General features: G+C 36.0%; 7 non-coding genes across 7 annotated transcripts; all 7 read left to right on the forward strand.

Annotated features, from left to right (window-relative positions):
• Nucleotides 1-4,553: 4,553 nt before the first annotated feature.
• LOC125257272 lies at nt 4,554-4,672 on the forward strand. The gene has a single exon (XR_007182290.1). It is a non-coding gene; the product is annotated as a 5S ribosomal RNA (ribosomal RNA).
• A 69-nt stretch (nt 4,673-4,741) lies between these two features.
• LOC125257273 lies at nt 4,742-4,860 on the forward strand. The gene has a single exon (XR_007182291.1). It is a non-coding gene; the product is annotated as a 5S ribosomal RNA (ribosomal RNA).
• Nucleotides 4,861-4,929: 69 nt separating this feature from the next.
• LOC125257275 lies at nt 4,930-5,048 on the forward strand. Its single transcript, XR_007182293.1, has one exon. It is a non-coding gene; the product is annotated as a 5S ribosomal RNA (ribosomal RNA).
• A 69-nt stretch (nt 5,049-5,117) lies between these two features.
• Nucleotides 5,118-5,236, forward strand: LOC125257276. Its single transcript, XR_007182294.1, has one exon. It is a non-coding gene; the product is annotated as a 5S ribosomal RNA (ribosomal RNA).
• Nucleotides 5,237-5,305: 69 nt separating this feature from the next.
• On the forward strand, nt 5,306-5,424 carry LOC125257277. Its single transcript, XR_007182295.1, has one exon. It is a non-coding gene; the product is annotated as a 5S ribosomal RNA (ribosomal RNA).
• A 69-nt stretch (nt 5,425-5,493) lies between these two features.
• On the forward strand, nt 5,494-5,612 carry LOC125257279. The gene has a single exon (XR_007182296.1). It is a non-coding gene; the product is annotated as a 5S ribosomal RNA (ribosomal RNA).
• Nucleotides 5,613-5,699: 87 nt separating this feature from the next.
• On the forward strand, nt 5,700-5,818 carry LOC125257280. Its single transcript, XR_007182297.1, has one exon. It is a non-coding gene; the product is annotated as a 5S ribosomal RNA (ribosomal RNA).
• Nucleotides 5,819-10,000: the final 4,182 nt, after the last annotated feature.

Here is a 10,000-nt window from a genome sequence, read left to right on the forward strand (position 1 = left end):
ACAGTTTTAATACTTTTATGGAGGACGTGGAGAGAGATGGACATGGAAGGATGGATCAAAATAAAGAAACGGACAGTGAAGAAGAAATAAAGTTGGACAACATGGACAAAGACAGAGGCGGGAGAGGACAAAGAAGAAGAAGAACATTGAAGGTAAAACCAAATTTGGAAGGTGCTAGGAAGAAAATAATGACAGAAATGAACAGATATGATGTGTTAAGGGGCCTGGAGGGAGAAAACGATGAATAATGGTTTTTAAGTATTTATTTGTCTTTCTTTTAATGGTTTTAAGTTGTGTTACTTTTAATGCGAGGGGACTGATGGATATGGGGAAATTTGAAAAAGTAAAAGAGAAATGTAAAAGGCAGGACATTATTGCACTACAAGAAACAAACTGGAGAGAAAATGTTATGATTGATTATAAAAAGAGATGGGATGGTGGTATTTTATATAATAATGGAGATGGGAGGTTTGGGAGAGGTGTGGCTTTTTTAATGAAGGATGATGTTTTTAAAGTGAGCAAAATTGTGTATAAGGACAGGTTGGGGAAATGTATGATAGTAGAGACAAAATATGAAGGAAGAGATTTGATTTTAGTAAATGTACATGCACCAGTGGAGGAGAAGGAAAAGAAAGAGTTTTTTAATGTTTTAAGAAATATTGTAAAGAAGTATAAAGAAATAATAATGATGGGGGATTTTAACACAGTTTTTAGCAAGCAAGATATGGCTCAAGGAATGGTTTTTAAAACGGATACGGGAAGAAAAGAATTAAAGGCATTAATGGAGGAAAATAATCTGATAGATGTGTGGAGAGAAAGGAATGAACAGAAAAAAGAATTTTCAAGGAGACAAATAGTGGGGAATTTTGTATGCCAAACTAGAATTGACTTTGTTTTATGTAGTAGAAATGTGGAGAATTTTATTGAAAAGATTAAGTATGAGGAAACAAGTTTTAGTGATCACAAGTTTTTATTTTTTATAGTGGACTGGAGTAAAATGCAAAGAGGGCCGGGAGTATGGATTTTAAATACGCAGATTTTAAAGAATGAAGATTATGTTACAAAAGTTAAAGAAATTATAGAAAAAGAAAGGGAAAATGGAATGTATGAAGAGGATAAGAGAATATGGTGGGAGAATGTAAAGTTTTTAATCAAAAAATTCTCGATCAGATATTGTCGCTTAATACAGAAATGTAAAAGATACAAAGAAAAAGAAATAAAAGAAAGTTTGGAAATGGAATTGAATAAAGAAAATAAAGACATACAAAAGATAAGGGAAATAGAGGGAAAACTGAAAGAATTAGAAGAAAAAGAATATGAGGGGGCAAGGCTAAGAAGCAAAGCGAAATATGTGGTGGAGGGAGAAAAATGTACAAAGTTCTTTTTTGATCTGGAAAAAAAGAAAGGGAAAGCTGAAACGATAAAAGAAATAAGAGGAAAAAATGGGGAAATTGTAGAAGGGAATGAGAGAATTTTAGAAGAAATAAAGTATTTTTATGAGGATCTATTTAGTGCAAGAGGTGTGGAAGAGGAGGAAAAAAAGAAATTGTTAAATCAGATAAAAGCAAAAGTAAGCGAGGAAGACAAAAAAGAATGTGACCAAGAAATCAGAGAGGAAGAGATTGAAAGAGCAATAAATCAACTGAATAAAAAGAAAAGTCCGGGTATAGATGGTTTGGGAACTGAATTTTATATATGTTTTAAAGGAGTTTTAGTAACGATTTTAAAGGAGGTTTTTATAGACATTTTTGAAAAAGAAGAAATTAATGAAAGAACAAGAATGGGGTTAATGAAACTGGTATACAAAAAGAAAGGAGAAAAAGTAGATTTAAAAAACTACAGACCGATCACAATGTTAAACACAGACCTTAAGATTTTATCGAAGATTTTAGCAAACAGATTAAAAGAAGTAATTCCAAGTATAATTAAAACAAATCAAGCATATGGAGTAAAAGGAAGAGATATAGCTGATATAACGATGAGTATAAGAGACAAAATTTGGTATATGAAAAACAAAAATGAGGAAGGATATGTAATTAGTTTGGATTTCGAGAAAGCGTTTGATAGGGTTGAGCATGGGTATTTATTTGAGGTTTTAAGGAGTTTTGGTTTTGGTGGGAATTTTATTAAATGGATTGAGATTTTATATAAGGGTGCACTAACAAGGATTAAATGTAATGGGTTTTTAACAGACTGTTTTAAAATCACACGGTCAATAAGACAGGGTTGTCCGCTTTCTGCGTTATTATATTCACTTGTTTCAGAACCTTTAGGATTGGCAATTATACAAAAGGAGGGAATACATGGGGTTGAAATAGCAGAAAATAAGGCTGAGGGGAAAGTTTTTCAATATGCTGATGATACGACAATAATTGTAAAGGGAAAAGCGAGTGTTAAAGAAGTAATGAATGTTGTTAATGAGTATTGTAGAGGTTCTGGAAGTAAAGTAAATGAGGACAAAACAGTATATATGAGATTTGGTAAAGCTATGGTTTTAACAGATTGTTTTAAGTTCAAGGAAGTGGAAGAAATGAGGATTTTAGGAATTTTAATGGGGAAGAATGAAAGGAAAGTAAGAGATGAAATGTGGGAGCAACTAGTCACAGATATAGAGAGGAGGTTAAATTTTTGGAAATTAAGAACTTTAAATTTGAAGGGGAAGGTTTTAATACTGAATGTTTTAATGGTTTCTAAGCTCTGGTATGTTTTATATGTGTCTGAAATGCCGTTATGGACTGAACAGAGGTTGAAGAAATGCTTTCTTGACTTTTTATGGGAGGGGAAACCAGCGAGAATTGCACACAACACGATTTTAGGGGCGGTGGAAAAGGGAGGCTTAGGTTTAATGGATGTGGAACAACGAAAAAATGCATTGAGAGTAAAAATTGTTAAGAAATACCTAAATGAAGAACACAAAACTGAGTGGAAGAAAACAATGGAATACTTTTTAAATAAATGTGGTGGTTTTAACATGGGGGATGGAATTTTATGGATGAAAACAAAAACTTGGATGACAGAAGGGTTACCTGCGTTTTATAGAGAAATTTTTAGTGCTTGGGGAAAGTTTTTAGCGAAAATCGAGTATGATCCGCATGGGAGAGAAAGCATTTTAAATCAACCTCTGTTCTTAAATAACAACATTTTAAAACAAGGGAAAGAAATATTTTTTAAGAAATGGATGGAAGTGGGAATTACAAGAGTGAGAGATGTTTTATATGAGTTTAAAGAGGGGTTTTTACCAACACAATATGTTTTCGATGCAATGGAAGTAGCAAAAGAAGAATACAGCAAACAAGAAATAACAAACAAATATGAAATCATTAAAAATACAATACCAAAGGACTGGATTAAAAGAATTGAGTGTGTGGAAGAAGAAGCCAAAAGAAAAGAACATCTATGTGAAACTGGGGGAAAAATTGTGTGATTTTAAAGAATGTACTGTAAAAATGTTTTATTGTGTTTTTAGAGATGGTGTTTTTAAAGAACCAATTGTAAATAAGTACTGGGTGGAGAAATTTAAAGATTTAAAAGAAGAGAGTATATGGAGAAACATGAGGGGAAAATGTGTGGAGACAAAATTGGAATGTTTGGAGTATTTTATAAGACACAAAGTGGTTTTTACTGAGTACATTTTAAACAAAATTGGGTTGGAACAAAATGCAATGTGTAAAGTGTGCCAAGAAAGGGAGGAATGGATTTTACATATGTTTTTATATTGTAAAGAACTGGAGGATTTTTTAAAGAAATGTAAATGTGTGGTTCAAGATTTGACTGTGGATTGGGATGAAAATATAATGGAATGGAACAGAGTGGTGATGTTTGGTTGGGAGAAGAAGTGTCAAAACAAAAAGTTTATTAATCTGTGGGTAATGTTGATGAAAAGTGCAATATGGGAAAGAAGAATTGTGGCGAAAAAAGAAAAAATTGTGTTGGATGTTTGGACTGTGCTTAAAAGAAAAACAGAAGTGTACATGGAAAGACTTTATGTGTATTTTAAATGTGAAAATATGTTGGATGCTTTTTACCATGTTTTTACTCCACAAGTTTGTTGTGTTTTAAAAGACCTAATGTGGAAGCTGCCGGGGAGCGAAGGAGATTTCTGAATTATTTATGTAAATGTATGATGTAAGGTAAATGTGTGATGTGTGATATAAAGGAAATATGTGATGTAAAGGAGATATGTGATGAAAATGAGTAATGTGAATGTAAAGGAGAAATGTGATGTAAAGGAGATATGTGAATGTAAAGGAGAAATGTGATGTAAAGGAGATATGTGATGTAAAGGAGATATGTGATGTAAAGTGAAAACTGTTATTTTTATTGGATTATTTATTGTATTTTATTGATTGAAATTTCTTAATAAAAAAAAAAAAAAAAAAAAAAAAAAGCACGCCCGATCTCGTCTGATCTCGGAAGCTAAGCAGAGTCGGGCCTGGTTAGTACTTGGATGGGAGACCGCCTGGGAATACCAGGTGCTGTAAGCTTTATGTTTTTTCTGAAAATATAAAGAGTGTCTGAATGTCTTAAATAGCCCACTCTTGGCTGCAGATTTCGCTTACGGCCATACCACTCTGAGCACGCCCGATCTCGTCTGATCTCGGAAGCTAAGCAGAGTCGGGCCTGGTTAGTACTTGGATGGGAGACCGCCTGGGAATACCAGGTGCTGTAAGCTTTATGTTTTTTCTGAAAATATAAAGAGTGTCTGAATGTCTTAAATAGCCCACTCTTGGCTGCAGATTTCGCTTACGGCCATACCACTCTGAGCACGCCCGATCTCGTCTGATCTCGGAAGCTAAGCAGAGTCGGGCCTGGTTAGTACTTGGATGGGAGACCGCCTGGGAATACCAGGTGCTGTAAGCTTTATGTTTTTTCTGAAAATATAAAGAGTGTCTGAATGTCTTAAATAGCCCACTCTTGGCTGCAGATTTCGCTTACGGCCATACCACTCTGAGCACGCCCGATCTCGTCTGATCTCGGAAGCTAAGCAGAGTCGGGCCTGGTTAGTACTTGGATGGGAGACCGCCTGGGAATACCAGGTGCTGTAAGCTTTATGTTTTTTCTGAAAATATAAAGAGTGTCTGAATGTCTTAAATAGCCCACTCTTGGCTGCAGATTTCGCTTACGGCCATACCACTCTGAGCACGCCCGATCTCGTCTGATCTCGGAAGCTAAGCAGAGTCGGGCCTGGTTAGTACTTGGATGGGAGACCGCCTGGGAATACCAGGTGCTGTAAGCTTTATGTTTTTTCTGAAAATATAAAGAGTGTCTGAATGTCTTAAATAGCCCACTCTTGGCTGCAGATTTCGCTTACGGCCATACCACTCTGAGCACGCCCGATCTCGTCTGATCTCGGAAGCTAAGCAGAGTCGGGCCTGGTTAGTACTTGGATGGGAGACCGCCTGGGAATACCAGGTGCTGTAAGCTTTATGTTTTTTCTGAAAATATAAAGAGTGTCTGAATGTCTTAAATAGCCCACTCTTGGCTGCAGATTTCGCTTACGGCCATACCACTCTGAGCACGCCCGATCTCGTCTGATCTCGGAAGCTAAGCAGAGTCGGGCCTGGTTAGTACTTGGATGGGAGACCGCCTGGGAATACCAGGTGCTGTAAGCTTTATGTTTTATTTTGAAAAAAAAAAAAAAAAAAAAAAAAAAAGAGTGTCTGAATGTCTTAAATAGCCCACTCTTGGCTGCAGATTTCGCTTACGGCCATACCACTCTGAGCACGCCCGATCTCGTCTGATCTCGGAAGCTAAGCAGAGTCGGGCCTGGTTAGTACTTGGATGGGAGACCGCCTGGGAATACCAGGTGCTGTAAGCTTTATGTTTTTTCTGAAAATATAAAGAGTGTCTGAATGTCTTAAATAGCCCACTCTTGGCTGCAGATTTCGCTTACGGCCATACCACTCTGAGGGCGCTATTGAGCTACAGGAAGTGTGTTTGGCTGCAGATAGGAGAGGAAGGCTCTCCTCCATTTTGTTTTTCTTACTTGTTTGTTTGTTTTTTGTGTTTTTTTCATACTTTAGTTTATTTTTTGTTTTGTTTTTTTTCATTTAAACCACCTAACAGCAGCTTTTGCTGGCTGGAGGGTGGTTAAACCTCTTTCTTTTTTTCTTTTTTTGCTATTATGGACGGATTAATGGATAACGATACTGGACTGGCTGGAGGAAGACGCATGGCAAACGACACTGGACTGGCGGGAGGAAAGACGAATGGCAAATGACACTGGACTGGCAGGAGGACCACGAACGGCAAATGACACTGGACTGGCAGGAGGACCACGCACGGCAAATGACACTGGACTGGATAAACGACTAAGAGCTGGAAATGGAAAGAATGGAGAAGACGGCAAAAGTTTGGAGAAAAGGAAATATCTAAAAGAGGCGACGGTGATTGTAAATGTTGATGGAGTAAATGATGCAAAGGCGGTGGATATTATTAATGCAGTAACGGAGCGAATTGGAGGAGGGAAAATATTGGCGGTGAGACCAAGGCAAGGAAAGGAGTATGAACTGACACTTGAGAAGGAGGAAATGTGCGACGAACTTATGGATGGACTGACAATAAAAGGAACTGATTGTGAGGTAAAGAAACTGCAGAACAAAGACTACGTTGTTTCTTTCATGCATTTGCCCGTTTACCTGGAAGATCAAGATATTTTAGATAAATTGGAGGGTTGGGGGGTTTGCCCCATGTCAAAAATTAAAAGGAGGCTGTATCCGGGCACAAATGTGGAGGATGGCACTCGGTTTGTAAAAGTCAGGTTCCCGAGAGAGGTGGTGTCCCTACCATACAGCACAAAGCTGGAAACAGCTGAAGGGCCTCAATATTTCAGGGTGATGCACAGCCACCAGGTGAAGACTTGTCGGCTGTGCATGAGCCCAGATCACCTGGTAAAGGATTGCCCTGATTTTAAGTGCTTTAAGTGTGAGGAAAGGGGACACTTTGCACGGGACTGCAATACCGTTAAGTGCCCGGAGTGCCAAAAGTTTTTAAATAAATGTGAGTGTTGGATGGAGGAGGAGGAGAGAGGTGGGGTGGACCAGGTGAGCGGGCAAATGCATGAAAGAAACAACGAGGAGGATGGACAAACTGATGAACGACAAGAAGAAGAAGGACAGAGCAACAGAGAGGAAGGTGAAAGAGAAAAAGACAAGAGTAAAAATGATGAACAGACAACGGAGCAGGACACTCAAGGGACTGAAATGGAAATATCGGACAGTTTTAATACTTTTATGGAGGACGTGGAGAGAGATGGACATGGAAGGATGGATCAAAATAAAGAAACGGACAGTGAAGAAGAAATAAAGTTGGACAACATGGACAAAGACAGAGGCGGGAGAGGACAAAGAAGAAGAAGAACATTGAAGGTAAAACCAAATTTGGAAGGTGCTAGGAAGAAAATAATGACAGAAATGAACAGATATGATGTGTTAAGGGGCCTGGAGGGAGAAAACGATGAATAATGGTTTTTAAGTATTTATTTGTCTTTCTTTTAATGGTTTTAAGTTGTGTTACTTTTAATGCGAGGGGACTGATGGATATGGGGAAATTTGAAAAAGTAAAAGAGAAATGTAAAAGGCAGGACATTATTGCACTACAAGAAACAAACTGGAGAGAAAATGTTATGATTGATTATAAAAAGAGATGGGATGGTGGTATTTTATATAATAATGGAGATGGGAGGTTTGGGAGAGGTGTGGCTTTTTTAATGAAGGATGATGTTTTTAAAGTGAGCAAAATTGTGTATAAGGACAGGTTGGGGAAATGTATGATAGTAGAGACAAAATATGAAGGAAGAGATTTGATTTTAGTAAATGTACATGCACCAGTGGAGGAGAAGGAAAAGAAAGAGTTTTTTAATGTTTTAAGAAATATTGTAAAGAAGTATAAAGAAATAATAATGATGGGGGATTTTAACACAGTTTTTAGCAAGCAAGATATGGCTCAAGGAATGGTTTTTAAAACGGATACGGGAAGAAAAGAATTAAAGGCATTAATGGAGGAAAATAATCTGATAGATGTGTGGAGAGAAAGGAATGAACAGAAAAAAGAATTTTCAAGGAGACAAATAGTGGGGAATTTTGTATGCCAAACTAGAATTGACTTTGTTTTATGTAGTAGAAATGTGGAGAATTTTATTGAAAAGATTAAGTATGAGGAAACAAGTTTTAGTGATCACAAGTTTTTATTTTTTATAGTGGACTGGAGTAAAATGCAAAGAGGGCCGGGAGTATGGATTTTAAATACGCAGATTTTAAAGAATGAAGATTATGTTACAAAAGTTAAAGAAATTATAGAAAAAGAAAGGGAAAATGGAATGTATGAAGAGGATAAGAGAATATGGTGGGAGAATGTAAAGTTTTTAATCAAAAAATTCTCGATCAGATATTGTCGCTTAATACAGAAATGTAAAAGATACAAAGAAAAAGAAATAAAAGAAAGTTTGGAAATGGAATTGAATAAAGAAAATAAAGACATACAAAAGATAAGGGAAATAGAGGGAAAACTGAAAGAATTAGAAGAAAAAGAATATGAGGGGGCAAGGCTAAGAAGCAAAGCGAAATATGTGGTGGAGGGAGAAAAATGTACAAAGTTCTTTTTTGATCTGGAAAAAAAGAAAGGGAAAGCTGAAACGATAAAAGAAATAAGAGGAAAAAATGGGGAAATTGTAGAAGGGAATGAGAGAATTTTAGAAGAAATAAAGTATTTTTATGAGGATCTATTTAGTGCAAGAGGTGTGGAAGAGGAGGAAAAAAAGAAATTGTTAAATCAGATAAAAGCAAAAGTAAGCGAGGAAGACAAAAAAGAATGTGACCAAGAAATCAGAGAGGAAGAGATTGAAAGAGCAATAAATCAACTGAATAAAAAGAAAAGTCCGGGTATAGATGGTTTGGGAACTGAATTTTATATATGTTTTAAAGGAGTTTTAGTAACGATTTTAAAGGAGGTTTTTATAGACATTTTTGAAAAAGAAGAAATTAATGAAAGAACAAGAATGGGGTTAATGAAACTGGTATACAAAAAGAAAGGAGAAAAAGTAGATTTAAAAAACTACAGACCGATCACAATGTTAAACACAGACCTTAAGATTTTATCGAAGATTTTAGCAAACAGATTAAAAGAAGTAATTCCAAGTATAATTAAAACAAATCAAGCATATGGAGTAAAAGGAAGAGATATAGCTGATATAACGATGAGTATAAGAGACAAAATTTGGTATATGAAAGAAAAAAATGAGGAAGGATATGTAATTAGTTTGGATTTCGAGAAAGCGTTTGATAGGGTTGAGCATGGGTATTTATTTGAGGTTTTAAGGAGTTTTGGTTTTGGTGGGAATTTTATTAAATGGATTGAGATTTTATATAAGGGTGCACTAACAAAGATAAAATGTAATGGGTTTTTAACAGATTGTTTTAAAATAACACGGTCAATAAGACAGGGTTGTCCGCTTTCTGCGTTATTATATTCACTTGTTTCAGAACCATTAGGATTGGCAATTATACAAAAGGAGGGAATACATGGGGTTGAAATAGCAGAAAATAAGGCTGAGGGGAAAGTTTTTCAATATGCTGATGATACGACAATAATTGTAAAGGGAAAAGCGAGTGTTAAAGAAGTAATGAATGTTGTTAATGAGTATTGTAGAGGTTCTGGAAGTAAAGTAAATGAGGACAAAACAGTATATATGAGATTTGGTAAAGCTATGGTTTTAACAGATTGTTTTAAGTTCAAGGAAGTGGAAGAAATGAGGATTTTAGGAATTTTAATGGGGAAGAATGAAAGGAAAGTAAGAGATGAAATGTGGGAGCAACTAGTCACAGATATAGAGAGGAGGTTAAATTTTTGGAAATTAAGAACTTTAAATTTGAAGGGGAAGGTTTTAATACTGAATGTTTTAATGGTTTCTAAGCTCTGGTATGTTTTATATGTGTCTGAAATGCCGTTATGGACTGAACAGAGGTTGAAGAAATGCTTTCTTGACTTTTTATGGGAGGGGAAA

This window comes from Megalobrama amblycephala, linkage group LG21 (assembly GCF_018812025.1).
Source record: "Megalobrama amblycephala isolate DHTTF-2021 linkage group LG21, ASM1881202v1, whole genome shotgun sequence".
Taxonomy (NCBI): domain Eukaryota; kingdom Metazoa; phylum Chordata; class Actinopteri; order Cypriniformes; family Xenocyprididae; genus Megalobrama; species Megalobrama amblycephala.